Below are 26,094 nucleotides of genomic sequence, written 5' to 3' on the forward strand. Positions count from 1 at the left end.
GTCATTCGACATTATTCTGAAGATTCTGGCTAATGCAAAAGACAGCAATAAAAGAAGTATACACATTGGAAAGAAAAAGACAAGTCATTTTTGCAGACATTATGATCCTACATCAAGAAAATTCATGAGAATCAAATGAAAAATTCATTTCAGTAAGCTATTCATTTTTTTTTTCTTTTGAGGAAGATTAGCCATGAGCTAACATCTGCTGCCAATCCTCCTCTTTTTTCCTGAGGCAGACTGGCCCTGAGCTAACATCCGTGCCCAACTTCTCTACTTATTATATGTGGGACACCTACCACAGCATGGCTTGACAAGCATAGGTTTACACCCGAGATCCAAACCGGTGAACCCCGAGCCACCGAAGCAGAACACGCAAACTTGACCGCTGCGTCACCGGGCCGGCCCTAGCTATTCATGTTTAAGATAAATATTTTAAATGCGTAACGTTTTCTTTTTATACCAAAAATAACTGGTTACTAGAATAACCAGAAAATTTCCATTCACACTGGTAAAAATAAATTAAATGACTAGAAATAAGCTTAGCAGGAATAGGGTGAAACTTTTATGAAAAAACATTCATGAATCACACACAAAAAGACCTGAATAAATGGAGATACCATGTTCTTGGATAAAAGGTCTCACTATTACAAAGATGTAAACTGTCTCCAAATTAATCTATAAAGGCAATATATTCCCAATAAGATTGTGGATGACACTGGACAAGTTGATTCTAAACTTCATGTGAAAACACAATACATAAGAAAAGTGGAGATTTTTTTTTAGGATAATGTTATTTTTTAAACCCACAATGAATAATAGTGTGATATTAGCACAGAAGTAGTCAAGTAGATCAGAACAGAGTATACACAAATAGAGCGCTGACTAAAGTATAACTTGGTATCTGATCAAGAGGATATTTCAGTTCAATGTGGAACGGATGGAACGAGCTATTCCTACAACTTTATTGTGGCGGAATATAGCTTTCATTAGCCCAATAGAAAAATGAGTGAAAAATGAGATCAGATAAGTCACAGACATGGTAATACAAACAGAGGAAAAGAAAATAAGTTATATAGTAGCCTTAATACATGCACAAAAAAGAAATACTAGATGTAAAAGAATGTTACGTAAGATAAAATAGTATAAAATTAATAGGAGAAAATGAAGGAAAATATATTTTTAACCTTAGAGTAGGGAAGCCTTTTTACATAAGATATATACTAAAAAGCAACAAAGGAAGATGGGTCAGCTTGACTCTCTCACCGTCAAGCTTCCGTATGGTCAAGGATGTCATACGCAGCGTTAAAGACAGTTGGCAGAGTGAGGGGAAACATTTTAATTATACACATTTCAGACAAAATATTAATACTCACCCCAAATATATTGGTAACTTTATTAAATGTAAATAAACTAAATATTCTAATACACAATAAAGAGTGCCAGAATGGATTTTAAAGTCCAGCTTACACTGTTTAAAAGACAAGCCTTAAATAAAGGACACAAAAAGGGGGACATAAAAGGATGGAAAAGATATACCATGAAAACGGTAAGCAATGAAAGCTGATGTAGATGTATTAATATTAGACAAAGACAAAGATGTTAATGGAAGAAGAATTATTCCAAGTAGAAGCTATAATTTATAATGATAACCCAAAGCAAGATAAAGCAATCCAAATGTATATATGCACCTGGTAACACAGGCTCAAAACACGCAACTCTAAGACTTAGAAAGAAAAGGGGACTAGACGAAGCCACAATAACAGACGCAGATTTTAAATACCTCTTTCAATAACTGATAAAAAATTTGACAAAATAATCAACAGAGATATAGATTGTAACCACAGGATGAGCAATTTGGAATGTTAATAGAATATCTAACAACAGCAATATATATATTCTTTTCAACTGCAAATGGAACATTCTCCAAAATTTACCATATTCTTAGCCATAAAGCAAGTCTCAAAAAGTTTCAAAGAAATGATACCATATCATGTTATCATGTTTACTGACCATAGTAAAGAACAATTTGTTGTTATATGCCAGCAGTAAACAATTATATATATATATATATGCTAAGAGAGTAGAAGTTACATATGCTCACACACACACACAAAAAGATAAATACGTGAGTTGATGGATGTGTTCATTAATGGGGGAAATCCTTTCACAATGTATAAATATATCAAATCACCATGATGTACACTTTAAATATCTTATAATTTCATTTGTCAATTATACATCAGTAAAGCTGGAATTTAAAAAATACGTTAAATGTATAAAATATAAATAACATCGGATATCTAAGAATAAATATAATGAAATATATACAAGACTCTACTATCTCTACTACTGAGACCTAAATAAATGGAGGATTATAACATACTTATGTATAAAAGAACTCAATCTTGTAAAATTGTAAATTCTCCCAAAGTTAGCACATAGATTCAACACAATCTCAATCAAAATCCAAGAAGGATTTGCTGTGGAAATTGTTAAGCTTACTTTAAATTGCACATGCAAATGTAAAGGGCCAAGGATAGCAAAGACAATCTTGAAGAAGCAAAAAGCAGAGGACCTACACCATTAGATATGAGGACTTGTTATCAAGCATGTGGTTTTGATATAAAGATCAATAAATTGACCAATAAAATGGGATAGTCCAGAAAAACAGACATATATGGTCATATAATCTACAACAAAGTTGTCATTGCAGTACATTTTGATAAATGGTGCAGCCAGTTGACTATCTATATGGGAGAAATATAAGTATTGACCACTTTTTTTTTGAGGAAGATTAGCCCTGAGCTAACATCTGCTGCCAATCTTCCTCTTTTTGCTGAGGAAGACTGGCCCTGAGCTGGCATCTGTGCCCATCTTCCTCTACTTCATATGTGGGATGCCTGCCTCAGCATGGCTTGACAAGCAGTGTGTAGGTCCACACCCAGGATCCGGAACTGGCAAACCCCGGGCTGCTGATTGGGAACGTGCAAACTTAACTGCTGCACGACCAGGCCAGCCCCTTGACCACTTTCCTATATCACTTAAAAGCAATTTACAACGGATTATAGATCTGACAAAGAAAGATGACACAATAAAGCTTCTAGTAAAAACATAGAAGAATGCCTTCGTGGCCTTGAGTAGGCAAAGATTTCCCCAGCAAGACATAAAAGGCATTAGTTAGAAAGAAAAAGGTTGAAAAAGCAGACTTCATTAAAATTAAGGACTTGTTTATTTAAAAAAAAGACCAAGAGAAAAATATTACTAATTGTATCTATTGAGATATTAAATATATTAAGGGACATATACCAAAAAAAGAAAGAATTCCTACTACAAAAAATAAGAAAAAGACAAGCCAGTTTCTTAAATGGGCAAACATTGAAAAGGTCCTTCACAAAAGAGAACATCCAAATGACTGATAATCGTATGAAAAGGTACTAAACTTCATTAGTTTTGAGAAAAGTACAATTAAAACCGCAATGATATACACTACACACCCATCAGAATGACCAAAATTTTAAAAATAAATAACATTAAGAGTTGGCAAGCGTGTATAACTGGTACTGTTTTGTTGTTGTCATTGTGATAAACTGACACAATTTGGAAAGCTTTTAAAGCTGAATGCACACCTACCCCATGAACTAGCAATTCCACCCTAAGATAAGTATTTAACAGAAATATATGTCTACTATTATTACTATTACACCTTTCTACATGCCTTTTGGTGTGTGTATATGTATATACACACACATATATATGCACACACATATATACACACATGTATACACACATGTATACAAACATACACACATACATACACGAAAAGGCATATAAGATCATAATAGTGTTATTTGTAACAAACACACAAAAGAGTCAAACACATAAAATGTCCATCAACAGTACAGTGGATAATTTACAATATATTCCTGGACTTTAACACCACACAGATGAATGAACTGTCAATATCTGCAACGACATGGATGGGTATAATCATCCAATACAAACACAATGTTGAGTGAAAGAAGCCAGCCATAGAGTACAAAATTAATCCATGGTGATGGAAGCAGGATAGTGCTCAACTTTGGGGTGGGAAGAACAAATGATGACTAGGTGGGGACTCAAGGGAGGCTCCTAGGGTGATGGAAATGTCCTGTTTTAATCTAGGTGTTGGTTACACACGTGGGTTCACTCTGTAAATTCAATACTTACAACGTGCATGTACTTTTCTATGCATATGTTATGCTCCTATTGAAAAGTTTCATTTAAATGGGGAAACAAATATTCTTTATTCACTGATGAAGGGAGTATAACTTAGTAGAACCTTTTTGGAGGGCAATTGGTAATATTTATCAACTGCATAACGTCGTTTCAAGGAGTTTGTCATATATTCACTAATAATCAAGGACATGAAGTGAATAATAGCTTTTTGAAGCACTTACATGTCATGCACTCTTTCAGACACTTTCGTGTATTTATTTATTTATTCCAGTACACCTATTAGGCGATGGTCTCCCATTGTATAGAGGTGTGAATTGCAGCATTATAAATGTAAACACTAGCCAATGGTGAAATACATAAATATGAGCCCATTCATACAGTAAAATGAATGAGGTAATTATACATGGGAATGGAAATATACATGGTAAACATATATGGAAATGTTTATAATTTATTAACAAAATAAAAAACACAGAGGCTAAAATAATTATTTTAGAGTTCATTTTGTTTAAAAACTAAAGATAAACACACACACATAGAAATAAGCCTGGAAGGATGCAGATTACACTGCTAAGCTTGGTTGTCTCGAGGAGCTGGGACGGTGCGGAGAACTTCTGCTCTGTAGTTGATATATTTCTGCATTAATAGAATGTTTTACAATCAGCACGTATTCTATTCAAGAGGAGGAAAAACCATTCTCCATCAAAAGGAATAGTAATAATAATACATCTCAATTTGTCCATTCGTGAGCTCAGCCAAAACTCAACACAATAGAGGATAAAGTCAAGAAAATATCATTTTAAAATACCTCTAATAAGAATCCAATGGAATATGTCTCAATACCCCTGCATCTAAATCCCTTCACAGTTTTGTCAGCCAAATCGTAAGAGTGATCTTTAAACCCTTTTCTTCTTAACACCAGCCAACAGCAAAAAATGTGTACTGTAATGAATGTTTTTATATCCTCTTTATGAGAAAACTGTGTCCATATTTCTTGCCTCTTTGTTGGTGATACTGAATGGAAAATTTAATTCACAAGGTTTTAAAGTAGACCGCGAAAACAACGCAAGTGTAAAAACCATTAGTGGCAACAGCCTTTGCTAAATGCTAACATCTGATTGTGTGATAGATCAATTTTAGCAGATTTGGGGTATCTAATTCTAAAAATGAAGGTATATGGAACAAAAATAACAAGTCTTGGCACCTGGGTCAATAGAATTTCTTCTGACAGAACTCTTGTTTTTCAGCCTTACCTAACTAAAAAGGAATGTTTTGAAGGGTTGGATTTCAAAATAAGTGGGCCAAATTGCAAGACATAAACAGTGTATTTATATGTACACCAAAAATTTAGGGAAATCCATAGCCAGGAGAAATACGTTTGAAACCAAAATGTTTAAAATCTCTCTCTTTTTCTCTCTCTCTTCCATTATGGCCTTTTGATTAAACAATTCATCAAGAAGATAGATTGCAAGCCCCTTAGTATTCATGCCTAAAAGGTCAGAAAACTCTGGCAAGAAAGAGAAGAAAAAAACAAGAAAAAAGAAAGAAATGAAAACAAACAAGGGACTTGAAGAAACTGTGAGCATCCAAAGTCTGGCATTAGATTTGGCAGCAGGTGAATTTTCTTTGGAGGGTATTAATTTTGTAAGTCAAAGCTATTAAAATCCAACTTCCCGTTTCAGGTCTGGAAGGCATAATGCACAGGTCTCTTGCTCCAGTTCTCCCTAGGGGCTGTATTTTATCCATCTAGTCCCACTCCCTTCTCTGGCTCATGTTTTAAGAGCAAAACCTACTGGCCAAGACTATTCATTTAGTCTTGCCACATACTGTGCGGAAGTCCATGTCAAGGTTAATCTGGCCTTCCCGGATAAGTATGCATGGCTCTACTAAATGCACAAATCTACAATTCCCCAAAATGTCTCATGACACATTTAAATCTCAGGGAAGTGTTCAATACCCTTTTGCCTCACAACTTAGTTGAAAACAGAGTTGCCGTTCATTTATAAGACAGTTATTCATCACCCTTTATTTTCATCTTATTCCTTCAAGACGACGCCAACAATCCTTTGCCCACATTGGAATCAATCCCTCATGTTTTCTTACTATGTAGATTCTCCTACTCTCTCTCTCTTAAAGGACTGTTTCATCCCTTCTCCATTTTTCTCCTTAAACCTTGATTCCTCCTATATTTTCTGCTATCAGTCCTGTTACCAGGGATGACTGTCTATGATGCTGTGTGATGCCAATCCCTCCACTTGTGTGCAGCTCCCAGCCCCTCTTGCCCAAGCCTCCCTCTCTCTCTACTTCATTGCCCATTTTTTCCCCATTCTACTCACTATTATTCAAAAACAAACATGCTAGTCCTCTCACCTTTCAAAACTCTCTCTTAATACTTCTTACCCCTCCAGTTACTGCCTTATTTCTCTTCCCTCTGCCATAAAACTTTTCCAAGTGTTGTCTATACTTACTGCCTCTAATTCACTCCTTGATCTCATCTCAAAGAGCCCCCCTCCACCACTCCATAGAAGCTGCTGGGTCAAGACTACCAAGAACCTCCACATTGCTAACTCGTTCCTCAATCTCATTTAATTGGTCAGTTTTCAACATCTGACACAGTCAATCACTGCCTCCTCCTAGAAACACTTTTCTCACTTGACATCTAAGACAGTGCTCCTCTTTTGGTTTTCCTCCTACCTAATTGTCCACTTCTCAGTCTCCTTGTCTGGTTCTATCACCTCTCTCAACAGGCAGTTCCCCGGGACTCAGTCCTTGGCCCTCCTCTCTGTGTTACTCACTCTCTAGGTAATCTCATCCAGGCTGATGGCTTTAAATATCTGTTTGTTGAGCTCTCCTAGATTTATATTTCCTGACCTCTTCTCTGACTTTTGGACTTAAATATCCAGGGGCATACCTGACAGGCATCGCAAACGTAACTTTTATAACCTGAGCTCCTCCCCACCCTGCCAATCTCTGTTCCTCTCACAGTCTTTCCTACCTCGGTAAATGGCAACCCCATCTGTCCACCGCCTTAGGCCAACGAATCTTGGAATCTTCCTTGGCTCCTCTCTTTCTTTCACTTCTGCCTCCCCGCCGCCATGGTTTTGAATACTTCAGAAAGTCCTGTTGGCTCTAGCTTTAAAATATATCCAGAATCTAACCACCGTCTACCACCTCCACTCCTGTTACCCAGGTCCACACCACTATGGATACTATTTGGCTCATTGCAACAGATGCCTAACTGGTTTTCCTACTTCTACCTCTGTCCTTCACCCCCTCTGTTCTCAACACAGCTGATAGATTGAGCTTTTAAAACATGCCGGGTCATGTCACTCCCCTGCTCAAAACCTTGAACTGGCTCCTTATGTCATTCAAAATGAATGGCAAAATCCTTCCCCTGATCTCCAGGAGCTCCCCTGGCAGGACCCCTGCAACATCCACCTTTCTTTCCTCTCTGCCCTCTGCTTTAGCCCTCTCTGACTCTGCTCTAGCCACAAAGGTCTGCTCACTGTTTCTGGAACAAGCCAGACTCACTTTCACTTCAGGGCCTTTGCACTTGCTATTACCTCTTCCAGGAATACCCCTTTTATCTAAGAAAGAGACATAGCTCCCTACCTCACCCCTTTCGAGCCTTCACTCAGTGAGACCTTCCCTGAATCCTGTGGTTAAAAGGTCAACCCTCCACATTCTCCTCTCCTCTTCTCAGCTGTTTTCTACAACCTTCATCATCATATAAAATATTTCATAGTTTATACTCAATGCTAAGTTCCACGAAGACAGGGATATTTGTCCATTTTTTTCATTGCTGTATACCCAGTGCTTGAAATAGTGCCTGGGACACAGTGTTTAATAAATGAATTGGATGAATAAAGGCAGTCAGCTTACTAACTGCCAGGAAATGTGCCAATTGCAAGGTATGCACTGGTTCACTCCTCTGACAGCACCATGTCTTCTCTGTGGTCACAATTTCCCATTTGGATATCTCTGAAATAATTTTCATTCCAGAAAACATACCAAGTGACGTCTTTTTCATTACCAGACTTATGTCTCAGACACTTGCTAAGATAAGGACCCTTGTTACCAAAACCATCATAGATATGCCTGGCAGTGTAAAATAAAGCGTATGTTCTTTTTTCTTTTTCTTTCATTTTTGTAAAGTGAGATAAAATTGACGTATAACATTATACTAGTTTCAGGTGTACAACATAGTGATTCAGTATTTGTATATATTGAGAAATGATCACCACAATAAGTCTAGTTAACATTCATCACTATATATAGTTACCAATTTTTTTCTCATTTTAAGATTTACTCTCTTAGCAACTTTCAAATATACAATATGGTATTATTAACTATAGCCACCCTGCTGTACGTCACATCCCCATGGCTTATTTACTTTATAGCTGGAGCTTTGTACCTTTTGACCCCCTTCACCCATTTCATACCCTCCCTACTTCCCACCTCTAGCAACCACCAATCTATTCTCTGTATCTATGAGTTTGCTTTTTTTGTTTTTAGATTCCACATATAAGTGAGATCATATGGTATTCGTCATTCTCTATCTGACTTATTTTACTTAGAATAATGCCCTCAAGGTCCATTCAGGTTGTTGCAAATGGCAAGATTTCATCCTTTTCTATGGCTGAATAATATTCCATCACACACACACACACACACACAGACACACACACACACACACACACATATATATATACCATATCTTTTTTATCCATTCATCCAGCAATGGACACTTAGGTTGCTTCCATGGATTTCTTGGTTATTATAAATAATGCTTCAATAAAAATAGAGTGCATACCCCTATGTTCACCGCAGCATTATTTACAATAGCCAAGACGTGGAACCAACCTACATGCCCAGAAACTGATGATTGGATAAAGAAGATATGGTATATATACACAATGGAATACTACTCAGCCATAAAAAAGACAAAATTGGCCCATTCGCAGCAACGTGGATGGACCTTGAGGGTATTATGTTAAGCAAAACAAGCCAGTCAGAGAAAGATGAACTCTATATGACTCCACTCATAGGTGGAAGTTAACATATTGACAAGGAGATCTGATCAGTGGTTACCAGGGAAAAGGGGGGTGGGGGGAGGGCACAAAGAGGGAAGTGGTGTACCCACAACATGACTAACAATAATGTACAACTGAAATCTCACAAGGTTGTAATCTATCATAACATTAATAAAAAAATAAATAAAAAAAATAGAGTGCATATACCTCTTTGAGTTAGAGTTTTCATTTCCTTTGAATAAATATCCAGAAGAGTAATTGCTGGATCATATGACAGCTCATTTTCAGTTTTCTGAGGAACCTCCATATCATTTCCCATTGTGGCTGCACTGATTTATACTCCCACCAACAATGCTCAAGGTTCCCTTTTTTCCACATCCTTGCCAATACTTGTTATTTCTTGCCTTTTTTATGATAGCCATTCTAACAAGTGTGCGGTGATATCTCATTGAGGTTTTGATTTGCATTTCCCTGGTGATTAGTGATGTTGACCACCTTTTCATGTACCTGTTGACCATCTGTGTATTTTCTTTGGAAAAATGTCCACTCAGACCCTTTGCCCATTTTTTAAATCAAATTCTTTGTTTTTTTGCTATTGAGTTGTATGAGTTCTTTATATTTTTTAAATATTAACTCTTTATCAGATATATGATTTGTAAATATTTTCTCCCATTCAGTAGGTTGCTCAGGGTATCTTTTCTTAAAAGTATATTTCCTAAGAAAACTCTAGAAGAAAGCAACAACAAGCCCTCTACCTTCTTTAAAATTAAGTCTAAGGGGTACTAATAAACAAACTCAACAACAATGCCATTTTCTTGATTTTTCAATGTGCATAACTTGGTTTTTATCTGATTTTTGACACCATGATTCCTACATTCTATGAACTTAGCAAAAACTACATGACATGTTTCTTTAGGAAGAGTTCATTCCATCTCTAAACTTGTTTGGTTCACTTTTCACAATTTGAAAGAAAACTCAATTACAACAAGAGTGAAAGAAACTAAAGAGAACTCAAAGCAAAGAATCATTTAATGAGCTACTTCTCTGATTCTGAAATGTCTTCTGTAAGTAAAGCACTGGTAAAGCTAACAGCTATTGAAACAACAGACTCTGGCTCATGGCCCACAGACCACCTTGTGGCTGCAACTGCTCTGTGTTCACCCAAACTCTTCTCTTCTACCTCCCGAGAGCCCATTGCCATTCCTCTTGCATCTGGGGACGTGGCTGTAGGATTGCAGGATTCTATCCTATAGTTCAGGGTCCTTTTGCATGATTCAAGCTGAAGCATTAAGACAACTCCCACATGATCCTCTCTGTTACTGCATTTTCTGGCTGGATGTGGAGAAACCATTAAAAGACTCTGAGGTCCTAAAAGATGGTGGAGAAAAGACTGGATCCCTGAATGACCACAAGAGAGACTGCTCGCTGATCCTCTGTGGATCAGGTATGGCAAGAAATATACTTTTATTGTGTTAAGCCATTGGGATTTGGGAGTTTATTATAGTAATTATTGTTACTTATCTCAAGTGAAATACTATAAGAGACTGTGCTCCCCAGAGGTGACTGGCACACACTCCTATCACAGGCATATCCTCCAGATATCTGGCAGGAGGCTCGTAAAGTAAACATACTGCACAGCCTCAAGAAAAGTTGCCTTTCAGCTGATTCACTCAGTGACTACCACAGCCCAGCAGAAGCAAATTAAGACTTCCCAGTAGATTAAGGAATGAGTTCTTAAATATAAGTTGAAATGACTTGGAATGCAGTTGTTTAATGAATAAGAACCTTTCGTCATTCTTTAAATCAAATTTAAGCTTAACTGTCCCCTTTTTACTCCCAACAGTAATGACTCTAACAAGTATTTCTGAATCTTTCTTTACTGATCAGAAAAATCTTCCAAAGACTTCTCTGAACATCACTACCACACCATGACATAGTTCCTCTTAAAACTATAAAATAAATCCATTCACATAAATTTTTGAATGTCTATTATGTCCAAAGCACTGAGATAATCCTGTGGAGGAAGAAAAGGAGGATATATGGTGCCTACTCCAACTCCTGAACTTAACTTTCAAACCCTTCCATAATTCAAACAGTGTTTTTTAATATTCTAATATGTGTACCTATAATGATCAAGAAAGGTGATTTGGGATTTTACGTGGATGCAGGAGAAGGTCGATGAGATGGAAATGGAATGATGAAGGGGTGAGAACAGAAGGGATGGGCTAATGAAGAAGGTAAGGTAGGACCAGCTATGAAGAAATGAAGGGATTGACAAGATATTCTGCTATTAGTAAGATATCCAGCTATTAATAAGATATTCTGAGTTGTAGAGATTTGCCCACATCATACAGGTATTGTCCAGCTCCGCGGCTCCTGAACCTTCCAGCTTCGAAGCTTCTAGACAAGTATTACCTAGCTCCATGTCTATTGAACTACACTCCAACCCGGGAGTCTCTTGGACCAAGGCCAAGTTTACAGGGCTGAGGATCCTGGGAACAGCGCCAAGTCCTGGACCTGGGCCTCAGGAAGACCTGGTTAGACTGTGATGTATGAAGGAACCCAGGCCCAGGTGTTCTGGTAAGAGAGAGATGCAGCCCAGCTTCTGATTCCTCACAACTCCCAATGGCACTACATAGATGGGGGTCTGCATCCTTGTTCCACTGCTTCTGAGCTGATGATATTATTTATACAAGTCACTTCACTGCTCTGAACCTCTAGCCTCCCCAGCCTTAAAATGGGAATGACAAGAGGACATATCTCATAGGGTTGTCATCAGAATTAAATGAGACGATGTATGTAAAGGACACGGCACAGTGCTTGGCACATAGTGAGCACTCCACAAATGGTAGCATTTTTATTACTTCAGTGCCTCTTGTATGTAATATTCAAGGTTCTAAGGGAAAATCCTTCAATTTCATCTTTCCTTTCAACCAACCAAAAAATTAAAAACAAACAAAAAACTCCTCCATTATCTGAATGACCTGGTTATGAACTCATCTAAAGAATGCTCTGGAAATTTTTTTGAATACAATGAGATGCTTTAAAAACTTAAGAAAAGGCCTTCATGGGGTCAGCCCAGTGATACGGTGGTTAAATTTGCATGTTCTGCTTCAGCGGCCTGGGGTTCGCCGGTTCAGATCCTGTGTGTGGACCTATACGTTGCTTGTCAAGCCATGCTGTGGCAGGCATCCCACATATAGAGTGGAGGAAGATGGGCATGGATGTTAGCTCAGGGCCAGTCTTCCTCAGCAAAACAGAGGAGGATCGGCAGCAAATATTAGCTCAGGGATGATCTTCCTCAAAAAAGACAAAAAGAAAAGAAAAGGCCTTCATAAAGAGTTCTCCAAACTGTATGGCAGAAATGACTAAGAAATTATTTTCCCTCTACCTTATGGTCATTTCCAAATAACCTGACTCTTTGAAAGAATAGATTCTGGGGATTGCCTTGAGTGGTGTAAGATAATTTTGTTAAACAAAAGTCACATCATTTTGGCTGGAAATTAATTCTCAGGGTCCAATCAGCTAAGAGAGGCGGTTACCCTTTCAGCTGCCGCAGTGTCAGGATGTGTGTCTGTGGAGGGGTGGGGCAGCCGGCACAGCGGGAGGGGTAGGGGAGGGTTGGCATTCAGAAGGCTCAGAGGAACGGCTAATCACCAGTCAGCATGAGAAGACTTAGTACTCTACCTAAATGGCTGTTCTGGTACCTACCAACTGAATATCAGCCTTGCTAGCTTGCCTCATATCCCACAAGGAACGGCTGATAACAAAGGGAAGTGAATTTAGAACTCTTCCTCTCATTTGCAACCTAATGCGGACTTTCCCCTTTGCTCCTACTGGAAGATCCTTGCATTATAAAGCCTATGAAACCCATTCCCATTGCTATAGGATATAAATTTTTAAAAATGAAAAGAAGCTTAAAATTATTACTCTCTTATTCATGTATAAAACAGGTTGTAAGTCTTACCTGCAAGATTACTAACCTGAAAGAAAAGGCTTTCTGCATTCCGTAGATGTCCCATTTTCCCTTCACTACACAGGCAGACAGTTCACCAAGAATACAGTTACATTTTAATAGGTCCTAAAGAAAACCAAAAAGATAGGTTCCTGTCAAATGTCCTAAAACATTTTAGCTGTTTGACCCTGGATGGAACATTTGCCTTCCCTGGGGCTCAGTTTCTTCCTCTGAAAAGTGAAGGAGTGGACTAGATGATTTGTGAAGTTCTTTCTAGTGGTAACATTCTCAGATTCTCTCTTGAAGTCAATACCTCCATTAGCAGCGGATCATGAGGACTTCCAAGATAACCTATTCAAACCCAATCCAGTGCTGGAATCTCCACTATAACATCTGTTTGCCCATCTCCTTGACAGGAAATTTACCACCTCCCAAGGTGGTCCAATCAAACATCCAATAGTTATTTTCATCTGAAGCTTCTTCCTGCTAGTAAGCTGAAATCTCTTTGAAATTTCCACACATAGATCATGAAAACTGAATAGTCTATGTAATTACACCTCTCTATATCAGGATTACTATACTGGATTTAACAACTTCCCTATCTAGCCTTAAAATAAAGTGTATATAAGTAATATAACCTTTGTATATTGCTATGGCTGAAGAGCAGGGACATCATTTCTTGAATTATATGGTTTTGTACATTCTCTATACTTTTAGCTCTGCTTTCTACATTGGGCTTCATTCCAACAAGCATAACAACAATCACCCAGATGTTCTGAAGCACACTCATGTTCATTACAGTATAGATGAAACACCTGTACGAATACCTGCATTTTCATGTGGATCTTGTATAGATACGCTTTAAGAATAAGTAAGAGAATAGGTAAGTAAAAGGTTATATTGTATATGCATATATTCATGAAGGAAGATATTCAAATATTTAGAAAGCACTGTGAGGTTGATTCAAACACAGCATTACCACGAGGACTTAGTAAGAATATCTTCGAAACACATTAAAAACGTGAGAGAGTTCTTACAAACCAAGTTTTAAGCTAATGAGCTCTATTCAGTTAAACTGTGAATAATAACACAGTCATTTTTGTTTACTTTTGTTTGCCATATCTGTGGGCATCCACAACACTCCTATAAATGTCTAAATCCAAATCCTTCTTCATTTTGATCATAAACAAATCACTTTTCTAGGAATTTGGATTTGTCTGCTTGGTTCTATACTTTCAAATCAACATTACATTATAACTTCTTATAAAGTCAGAAACAGCAGAACAACGTATTGAGTATCTTGTTTCTTGGAAAGTACATACTGAGCACAGTAACGTGCATAGTTAAGCATTTAATACACCTTGTTTTAGGTTATTCATACAGTGAGGAGTTGCATTTGTACTCACAAGTGGTACAAGGACCAGACTTCAGCACTTCTGCGTCTCAGAATAACCTTAATCTACAACTAGATGAAGAAATGTAAGAGTATTTAGGAGTGCCTACCAGGTAAGAGGTACCGCCTAGGCAAAGCGACAAAGTAACTTTGCTGTGAACATTCTGTTTCAGTTTCCCCATTTGTAAAATGGAAGTAACACCACCAAACTCTTCTGCTGATACTGTGTTTGTAGCCACCAGGGGAGGAAAAAGTATATGAAAGAATAACAAAAATCTTAAAAAGGATCATGTAGACAGTAAGGTGTTAGATAGTTGCAATTATCGTTGCTATCCACGTAAGTACAATCCTTATTTGAATATTAACCTAAATGTCTGAATCCCAAATTTAAAAAAAGAATTCAAGCCAGAATTTTCTTGAGGACAAACTTTCTCAAGACATTTTAGAATTTCCTGCTTATTACTTCCAGCCAAAAGTACTGCAAAAACAGTCACTCTCGTAATCCTCTCACACCTCTGGTTCCAATCCTGGCCAGACTCGCAAATACAAAAAAGATGTGTGAAGATAGTCAGGGGAAAAGTTCAGTGGATGCTACTGAACTTCTGAAACAAACTTTGGGACAAAAGTGATGGTAGCTATTTTTTGGTAGTCAGTTTGTGGTTCTTCCATCTATTGAGATGGTCTATCTACCCCAATTTCTAGAGTTTTGGTGGTTAAACATTTTAATTGCCTCTAATGTTTTCCTTACATTTGTAATCCTAATTCCCAGAACTGAAATCCTATAACCATCTAAGGCAATGGAACATATAGGAGTATTCAAACCCTGCCAGACTTGAAAACAAGTTCAAGGCGACATATTTAATATTCAGTAACTTTAGAAATAGAAGCATTTGATAATAAATCATGTTTTATTTATTTCCTCTAACACCTACCCTAATAAGAATTCACAAGCAACTCAGAAGAGTGTGAAAAGGGAACAAGGGTCATCCTATTCTGAAGGACAATCTCAATGTTCAGTAATTTCCCTCTAGTTTGCACTAAGATCTTGGAGTGGGAAAGAAGTTTGTGTCAATCTTCTTCAGCCAAAGAGAGAAGGGCTTTGTAAGATAGACAAAAGGTAGGATGGGGAATAACCTCGGGAAAAAAACAGAAGTTTTGATGGTGAAAAATCCCCACAAACGAAATGGAAACTAATATTCAGGTAGGTTAATTTTAGGTGTTTTGATGTCGTCATTCTGTCAAGGGCCATTAGAAGTCAGCAGGTTATTTAAAGGGAAAGGTTAGAAAGGTTAAGGGGAACTAAAACCCTGCGATTTCCAGGAAACACACAGCACACGTCTACCCTAGCGCGCCTTTAGGTGTATAATTAAAAGAAGAAAGCTTTAATGCTTTTCTAGTCACGGCAGGTAGGACTTCTGTGCTTTATTTTTTTACCTAAAAGAAGAAAAACAACAACAGTGAAACTAAAACCACGGAGTTCAATTCCATGGGCCAAATCCTAAAAATAGGTCAGACTCGGCGTTCTTACGGAAAGAAATACAAAGTAAAAAAGAAAAAAACAGAAGATCTGAACTGGTTTTCAAAGCCGCCTGAATTTAATGCCAAGTCCACGAGGTGGCTTGGTTTTCAGGGGCCTCTCGTGAGCTGTGTGGAGCTCTGTACAGTCACCAGTGACCAAGTTCACGGTGCTGGGACATGATGGGAAAATAAAGTTATTAAAAAGCATAAGAGCTTAGTTCTTTATGCTCATGTTTAAACATACAATTTCAATTATTACAGAAAACTTCATAGCTGTGGTTTAGAGCTTTATATATTAGTTCTCCATAAATGAACACATAAAATGGTGCAATTAAACACATGACAGTTCATACTGTGCATTTTGAATATTGCTTTCAGTACGTTTTTCTGCATGTGTCATAAGGACTATCATTTAAAATAAAAGTTTATTTCATGTTTATGTGCCATGTAGATATACATGATAGGAAACACTTTAGGGATTATGATTCAGAATTCTTCTTCATTATCACGTCATCATGTATAAATACTTTCTTTAGTTTAGAATAAACTCCAAGACAGAGACTTACATTGGAGCAGTTTTCCTAATGGATCAACTCAGATACAATTTTCTTAAAGACGATACATCCATGGAGATCAAGAGAGGAGATTCAAAAAGTCTCACGTCTACATGCATTTGCCTTCTAGATTCACCTTTTGGCAAAAATTTATTGAGTATCCACAACCAAGCCATGTGCTATGCTGGACACGAAGATGAATAAGGAAATCAACATGCATTAGTGGAAAGAGTTTATAATAATTCATATAGAATGCTTAACTCATTGCCTGGCACAGAACAATTCTTCCCAGTAAGTGGTAGCTACCTCAATGAAGACAGTGATACCAAAGACCCTTCTGCAAGTGAAACATTCCAAAAATTCTATGCTTTTGGTTTTCACAAATATATTTGCTATTAATTTTATTTTTAATAACAACAAGCTTTCTTCCTACCAGGGAAAAGTGGTCAGACAAATCTACAAAAACATACAATACATACAATGAGTCACATGATTAGAGAGGTCAAAAGGTATTATGGTCGCTCAAAATAGGGTGTGGAAATGAGAAACGACTGCTTTCTTGTGGGGTTAACATTTGATCTGGGTTTTGAAAGATGGGAAGTGGTTCGATAAGAGAGTTCAGCTAGATTACAGAATACACACAGGGACTTGTCAGGCAATAAAGCGGCTGGTCTTGAACGCTAGGCCAAGAGCTTATTTTAGATTTTATTCACCAAATAATAGAAAGCCAGTAAAAGTATTTGAACAGGGGAGTAAATTATACATATATATGTTTACATACATGCATGCATATATGTGTTTATATACATACATACAAATATGCATATAAGTGTGTGTGTATATATATATATATATAAAATATATATATCGACGTGCAACATTACACTACTCTGAAATACTTTCTCCCTTCCTGGTCAGTAATTTCCTCTTATAATCTGGAAGGATGATGGCCTGGCTGCAGAGGGCAGGCTATGGAGCAGGAAGCGCACATGAGGCTCTCTGAGGTCAGCCCTGCATTCTGGCCTGCGGCAGGCTGGAACACACGTCGCCAGCGGGGATGCTGGGTGAAGACCTGGACCTTGCAGCGCCTGAAGACTTCACCTCAGGAGACCTGTGGATACCCTCAAGGCAGGCTGGAGACTGCCTGAGTGTGTCCCACGAGATGCCTAATTTGTTCTGGAGCACTTGCACAGGAAGGACTATTTAGAAGATTGAAAGGCTACCCGTGCTAGAGGCTGGCAAAGAGCTCCTGCTGAGATCTGGGGGGATCTAGGAGCAGAAAGATTTCCTGTCTGCATCTGAAGAGTTGAATGATTCTTTTTCTAGTGGTTGGCATGTTACTTTCCTAGGACTGTCATAACAAACTAGGTGGGTTGAAACAACAGAAATTTATTCTCTCCCAGTTCTGGAGTCTAGAAGCCCGAAATCAGGGTATTGGCAGGGCCACGCTCTCTCTCAAGGCTTTAGGGAAAGAATCCTTCCTAGCCTCTTCTAGCTTTGGTGATTGCTGGCAATCCTTGCTGCTCCTTGGCCTGTAGATGCACCGCTGCCATCTCTGCCTCTGCCTTCACATGGCCTTCTCTCCCGTGTGTGTCGGTGTCCAAATTTCCCTTTTCTTATAAGGATACCAGTCACCATATTAAGGTCCACACTTACCCAGTGTGACCTCATCTTAATTACATCTGCAAAGTCTTTGTTTCCAAATAAGGTCATATTCAAGGTTCCAGGGATTGGGACTTCAACATATCTTTTTGGGGAACACAATTCACCCAAAACAGTTGACTTGTTGATCACTGAAAAGAAAATGCTGTGTCTCTCACCATTCCTTGGCTGTCTCTGATGCAGTGACCTAATATCTCAACTAAGGGCTTACAGAGGCATGAGTATCCAGTGCTCCAGGAGGTGGGGACACAGAGCTTCACAAGGGTCTGGAAAAACCAGCCTCCAATCACCCAGTACTCCTGACCTCCCCACTACCAACTTCCCACGGGTCCAATCTCAAGAAGGAAGAAACCACAATTAAAAGCAATGACCCACCTGAAGTGACGAAAGTCTTCAGGACAGCCCCATCCTGCTTTCCAGCCCTTTTTACCTAAGTTCCCCCAGGAGGGTCACTCCCAGACCACCTCTCATTGCTCACGCTCAGCTGAACAGTTCTCAAAAGCTTATGCAGGTGCGTACATGTGAGGGCTCTGCACACCTTACGATGCTCACCTACAAGAGGGCATGTGGTTGTGGTTAAGCTATTCGTCCTGAGACAGCAAAACAAATGCCCCAGAAGGAGTGTTAGGACCATTAAAGGCCTGTGACTAAATAGAAATGTGTGCAGATTTCTACTTTATTCTTTTCTTTAATCTGAAAAAGAGCAACAAAAACTTTGCATTTTTCTCTAAACTAAAAAATTAAGTAAGGTTTTACTATCGTTTCTTTCATTATCAGCTCAGAATCAGATCTCAACATGTTAGACATATGGGTGAGTGTATCCCAGGCATAGACTTTAGCTGCTTTCTTAGGAGGTGCTTCTGTCTACCTTGACCCAGGATGACAGCTAATGACACCTGATGGCTTTTATCACAATTGTAGTAAATTCTTTGTTTATTAACTTGTAAAAATGGTTTGTTTCAAGTCTGTTTCCCTTACTAAACGCTAAGCTCCATGGATACTGAGCCTCTGTCTGATTTATTTCTATATCTCCAGTATGGTGCTCGTTACATGGTTCAACACATATTTGGGAGATGATCATAGGCCCAAAGGGCTACCCTTACAGGGAAATGAAAAGGGAGACCCAGTGAGTCATTCTGCAGTTATGGATCTTGCCATTAAATGAATGGGAATCACAATCAGCTCCCAGGATTACTGAGCTGAGAAACTGTTGACTTGATCTGTATCCCACACAAAAATTAAAGCACCAAAGCTATGACCAGCACTAATTTAGAACAGAAGTGGCTAAAAATTTGCTCATCTCTTGAATCCAAATGCAAAGTTAAAAAAAAGATGATAAAATCTATATTTGTATTAGTTTACAGAAAGTCCCCAATTGACCAAAAAAAACCGAAATAAAAATATTACAAATGAATCACTCTAACACAGCCCAGCATTCGTATACAGCTGTAAAGTATTAGTGATTTTATTTTAGTCGTGTGCTTTTCCTGCACTTCCCAGTCCTCCCCTTAAAGTAGATTACCACATCTTCTAGCTCAGGGATCTACAGATAAGATGGATATATTAATTTTTCATAGCTTTATTCATTAAAATTAGTGAGTATGTGTATTTTCACTGTACAATTCTTTCAACTTTCTTGTATGTTTGAAAATTTTCATAATAGTATTTTGAGAAAAATTATTTAAATTAGAAAGAAATAGTGGGGTATGGGTCACTTATTGTCACTGTTTGAATAGACAACAGGTACTTACTTAAAATGTTTATATATTAATGAAATGACTATATACACATCTGTATGTACTTCTTTAAACTCTGGATTTAACATTTATCAGCATGATCCACCACTTAATAGCTCTGTAAACTTTGAGCAAATAATTTCTCTGAGCCTCATCTGTAACATAAAAATATGTCTCATGCCTGAAGATGGTGGGTTGGGGCAGATGATATCTTCATATCATTTCATATCATTTCCTGATTAATGATAATAGATGCAGGTGGAATATAAAATTCCAACTGCCTTAATTTATTCACACATATAAGCATGTGTGCATGCGTGTGTGCGCGTTGCGGGGGGGGGGCAAGTATCTGTGTATGTGTTGAACCATAAGAAACTGCCATTTCTGTGGTTAGAAATAGTCAAATGTCAGAAGTTTCCTATGTAGACATGGTAGGAGTCTCCTAGGAGAAGACAGAAAGGATGTTAAGGGCACCAGGGCACCACTATGAGCGGGCATGGAGGTATGAAAGGATTGGATCTGTCAGGGAGGGGTGAGAGGCTCCGGGTGACAGAAGCATAGTGTGTGGGGGATGTCCTAGAGATCTGAGGCAGGAGGTGTAGATTGGGTCATAGTTGAAGGCCGTGCTAAGGAGTTTAAGATTTTGTCTTATTTGTAATGTTATTGTCATCTTTGGTTTTGAAAAAGATTGATTTTAGATAGGTAACTCTGCTAACAATGTGGAGGATAGACTAACACTAGGAGAAACAAGTCTCCAGGTGACAAGCTAGGAGGTTGATGCAATAGTCCAAATGAATGGCAGTTGGAGGGTGGAAAAGAGAGGCTGGCTTCACAGAGATTTCTGGCAGTGGAACTGGCAGAATTTACTAACAATACCAAACATATCTTTTATCAAATTTGGGAAGTTTTAGGTCATTATTTCCTCAGATCTTTTTCTGGCATTTGTTTTCTATCTCCTTTTCAGACTCCACTTATATTCACATAAGATCTTCTGCTATTATCCTACAAGTCTCTGTTCACTTTTACTTTAAACCTTTTTCTCTTTGTTATTGAGATTGAATAATTGCAGTTATCTCTCTTCCAGTTCATTGGCTCTTCCTTCTGCCATCTTCAATCTGCTCTTAAGCTCATCCAGTGATTTTTTTCTCCTTTCAGAACATTGCATTTTTTCAGTTCTATAATTTCCACTTGGTTGTTTATTCAGAGTTTGTATTTCTCTGTTGGAATTCCCTCTGCTGACTTATTGTGATCATATTTTTCTTTACCTTTTTATAGAGTTGTAACAACTGCTTTAAAATCTTGTCTGCCAAATCCAATTTCTTGAAGTAAGTCTCTACTGATAACCTTTCCTCAGGAGGATAGCTATCACTTCCTTGTTTTCTTCGTATATTCAGTCACTTTGTTTTGCATTCTGAATCTCACAGAGAAATGTTCCATTTCTCTGAAAAGTATTGATGTTTTGTTTGTTTCAGCAGGAAAATACCTTCACAAACTCAAACTCTAAACAGTTTGTCCTGTGGTGGTCAGCAGCTGAAATCTCTATTCAGTCCTTTCAGCCTTAGGTGGCTTCCCTCCACCACACATGCATCCTTCAGAGGTCAACCAGGTATTGGGATAGAGTGAACATGCAGAATTTGGGGCTCCCCCTCTGTGTCTCTCTCCTTCCTGGGATGTTCACCCTCAGTATCCAGACACAATGGTAACCCTGAATACAGCGCTGACTGAAGACTGCCCTCAGGTAAAAGGCATTAAATATGGAAAATTCACCAGAGTGCTAATCTCTTCTTCCAAGTATCGATGCTTCTCCAGTTTCTGCTCACCTTTGTTTGTCCTCCAGTAGCTTCTGATAGTTCTTATATACACATATATAAAATTATACACACACAACATATGTGTATGTGTCTGTGTGTGTATAAATTTATGTGTATATTGTGTAATTCTGAGTATATTGTGTGTGTGTATTATTGTTATCATTGGGATAGCTGATCTGATCTGAGCTACTCTGCCATTACTAGAAGGAGAACCCATACCTAATATAGGATTAGTTGTATTCCTTGTTTAGAAAGAATTAGAAAAAGAAAAATCAGTAAATAGTAAATTCCTTAAGTGAAAAATGAAACATATAAGAACAAACAAATAACTCAATAGAAAAACGGGCAAAAGAATAAACAAACATTTCATAGAGGGGAAAACATAAATGATGAATAATTATATAAAAAAATTATTAATTTCAGCAATAGTCAAGTAACTTCAAATTAAGATAATAATATGCATATTTTTAACAAAAATTAAGACAACTAACAAAACCAAGATATAGAGCAATGGGAATTTGTCTGCTTGTGGAAATATCAAATTGTGCATTGAAAAATAACTTGATATTATCTTGAGAAGTTAATCATTTGCTACGACCTAGCAATTCTATTCCAAAAGATATGCAACCTAGAAAATCTCTTCATTTGTGCATCAAGAGAAAAGTTCTGGAATGTTCAGAAGAACACATTTCATAATAACAAAAAAATCTAGGAAACCAAATCTCCATTTACAATAATAATTAATATGTATTATCTTAGAAACAATATCAAGTAGAAAAAGACTATATATATATAATACAAAACCACCTTTATAAAGCTTTTATAAAGCTCAAAAAACAAGGAACTAAATAATATCTTACTTCAATTCATATGGCTATGTGGTAAAACTATTTTTTTAAGAGAACGATTCATGAAAAATTAAGCATAGATATTATCTCTGGGGAGGAAATAGGAGGTGGACAAGTAAAGAATAAAAAGGTATTGATATTAAAGGAGGTGATTGGTTTACAGGTATTCTTGTTAAAATAGGCTTCATAAATTATTTATATTTATATATAACCTTTTGTATGTATAAAACAGTATATTAAAATGTAGAAGAAGCAGAAAATGAGGAGAGCTTAAAAAAAGATGAACACTAGCAAGAAAAATCTCTTGCAGCCGTGTTTTCAGCTGAGTAAATACTACTCAGCTAAATATATTTTTTGTAAATCCCAACTTGGATGGTATTTAAATAATTAAGTAATCAGCTGTATTTTAGAATTAGTATATTTTTTGGAGTAATAAGTCTTCAGAAGTCATATTTGCATTAAAAATGATATTCTGAGTATTCATAAACTGGTAATTTGTATAAAACACATTTTTTGATGAAATAATTTTAACTTCAATTTTATGTGAAACATCTTGCACTTGCAACTTAGTACTTACACTTATTACTTACACGTAGAAGATGCAGAATGGACCCTCCCCTTTGGTTTACAACTAGTTTGACAGTATATACCAAATAAGTATTGTTGAGACAAAAAATACTGAAATTTATCATGCCCAGATAAGGTTTCTGAGTCAAATCCTCTCCTTCTCCAATATCTTGCCTAAATTGATATACGCTTTTTTTCTTTTCAAAATGTGGGTCATTTTGAAAGAAATGTTTTCGGAAGAAAACCATATATGATTAGTGTTAACTCGAAAAGATACCCTAAAATTCTGTGGTCTTCTGAAACATCACATGTTGAAAAAAAGCTATTTGGGATCCTACTGTAGGTTTCCCAAAAAGGCCACAGAGCCTTTTTGTAGTGATGTTATAGAGTTCATCCTGAAAGCAGCTGAGAATTAGTCACAACGTGGAATGTAATTAGATTCTTAGTCATTAGGGTAAAGAACATTCCAGACAACAATCAATGTGCCAGGGTTTCTTAGACCAAGGACAGAAAGTGAATTGTAAATCTAGAAGAGACTTCCAGGAGAATAAAATTCCTTATTTGTTTCTTCTATTCATCAAGTATGTTTGAAGTTCTAATGGGTCAGTTTCTCCAATCCGATGATACTGGAACACTGAGAAATAAAAGTATCAGCGATTAAGAGCAGAGAAGATGACTATGTGGAGTAAAGTTGAGATCCTTCCTGTTCAAGCATGGTCTGCTAACCAGCTGGGAGCCTGGCAGAAATGCAGAGTCCCAGGCCCGCCCCGACTTACTGAGCCAGACCTTCATTCCCACAAGACACTCACATGATCTACGTGCACATTATATTGAGGGGCTCCCTGGGTGTAGACTAAGTTTACTTCAAATAACGTTACAGAAAAATCTTTTGCTTTCCTTCAGGTTATTAAATTCCACAGAACTACTTAGAATAATAAGGAAAGCCTAGAGAGATGTTGCTATTTTCTTTTGCTCTCTCTTCTAACTAAAAAAAAAAAAAAAAATCAATTATTATATCCTTTTATGGATACTTGTTTTTGTGAACTGGGAAAGACAGAAAAGCAGGAATTTCCCTTAGGACGAAGGACACATGCAAGATCTTCAAGGGCGAGTACTAAACTGGAATTATTGTTCTGTTAAAAATCCTTTGCTGTTGCCTCTTTTTCCAAATAAAAAAAAGATTTTAAAAACTGGAGTTATACCAGTAGATATTAACCTTTTAATGTATGAGGGTTGATTAAGAAGAATTGGAAGTACCCAGTTAAGATGTGGCCATGATAGTTTGCAGGTAACACAAAACAAAAAGTTTTTAAAATACTTAGAAACTAGCCTTTTCCTAATTTCCACACGTAATCTGCCAGCAAGTCGCGTCCGTTCTCACTCCACTGTGTGTCTCCAGTTGTTCTCCGTGTCGTCTGAAACCCTCCTCAGCCAAATCACCATCATCTCTCTCCTGGCCAGAGCATTAGCCTCCTAACTGGTCCCCTTCATCCCCTTTTCTCTCTAATCCTTCTCAGATGACAGTCACAGGGACTTTTGTCAACATAAATCAGACCACCACCTTCACAGCTTAAGGCATTCACCTGGCTCCTGTACGATGGCCCATCGGGCCCTGAATGGAAAGGGCCCACCTCCTTCACCACAGGCACCCCCTGCACCCCCATGGTGCACCCACACCAGCCTCAAGGCCCCATTTCTAGCCTTTTCCTGCCTCTGGGTCTCTGCACTTGCTCTCCTGGCCCCACTCCAACACCCCATACCTAGGTGACTTTTTCACACCTAGCTCATTCTTATCCTTCAACTCAAAGGTTACCTCTGTGGAGAGGCCTTTTCTGGCCTAACCACCTTACCTGAAATAGCACCTGGCCCCTCACACCCTAGTCACTCTGTCACATCACTCTGTTTCCTCCTAGTCTCCCATGGTATAATCTGTAACGATCTTGTTCTCCTGTTTCCCTGACTAGACCCTGTGGTCCATGAAAACAGGGACTCGTCTACCTTTTTCCCTCCTCCATCCCTAGAGCCCAGCACAGTGTCTGGCACGTGGAGGTGCCCGATAGACATTTGATGAAAGAAATCAGTGAAATGAAATCAATGAATGAAATGAAATGAATTAACATTGTCAAGATATGGTTCTTAGTCAGTTATTACGTACATATTGTAGTTAATTATTTCTTTGTAACTTTATTCAAATAGAAAAAAAATCCCAGTGATATCACTGAATGATAAATTATCACTAACATCACCTTCATATTTTTCATCAGTCAGTGTCTATAATCCCTAGACATTGTGGCCACTAGACTGCGGAGGATACATTGGTCACCCAAATCACCTTTTCTATCGCCCACAGGTGTTCCCTAAGAATCATATCTAATGTCACAACTGTGGTAGACGCAGAGAATTGCCTATCCAATCCATTCTCCCTCTCCGTTCCTAATAGAAACTCGGTTGTTTTTGGAACATAAATGTGTCCAGACAGCATTTTTCAGCCTTCCCTGCAGTAAGGTGAGTGCCATGAAACACAGCTGTGGCCAAAAAGATAGAAACTTCAATCTTTAGAAAGTTTTGCATTCTTGAGAAAGATTCCATTAATTGCTCTGGGATGCTTCCTCCCCTTTCCAACCTGGGACTCGAACATGCTGACTTGAGCAGCAGCAGCCACCGCCCAGCCATGAGGAAAACATGAAGAGAATCACAAACACCTTGCCCCTCACATCCTTAAGACATTGAACCAACACCAGCAACTACTTGCCTTCAAATTTCTTGATGAAAAACAAACCTGAGTTTGTTTAAGCCATT

The 26,094-nt window shown here is 37.9% G+C and overlaps 1 protein-coding gene across 2 annotated transcripts in view; it reads right to left on the reverse strand.

Moving 5' to 3' along the window:
- LOC124247438 (ectonucleotide pyrophosphatase/phosphodiesterase family member 1) overlaps positions 1-26,094 on the reverse strand; it is a 194,605-nt gene that overhangs the window by 24,482 nt on the left and 144,029 nt on the right. The window contains exons 27-28 of one of the 2 annotated variants that reach the window (XR_006890728.1): positions 13,235-13,332; positions 4,836-4,854 (exon numbers count right to left, since the gene is read on the reverse strand). The gene's annotated coding sequence lies outside the window, so the exon portion shown is untranslated. Of the gene's footprint in view, positions 1-4,835; positions 4,855-13,234; positions 13,333-26,094 lie in introns of those variants that run through there. The other variant, XR_006890727.1, reaches the window with a different exon arrangement.

Source organism: Equus quagga, chromosome 11 (assembly GCF_021613505.1).
Source record: "Equus quagga isolate Etosha38 chromosome 11, UCLA_HA_Equagga_1.0, whole genome shotgun sequence".
Lineage (NCBI taxonomy): Eukaryota > Metazoa > Chordata > Mammalia > Perissodactyla > Equidae > Equus > Equus quagga.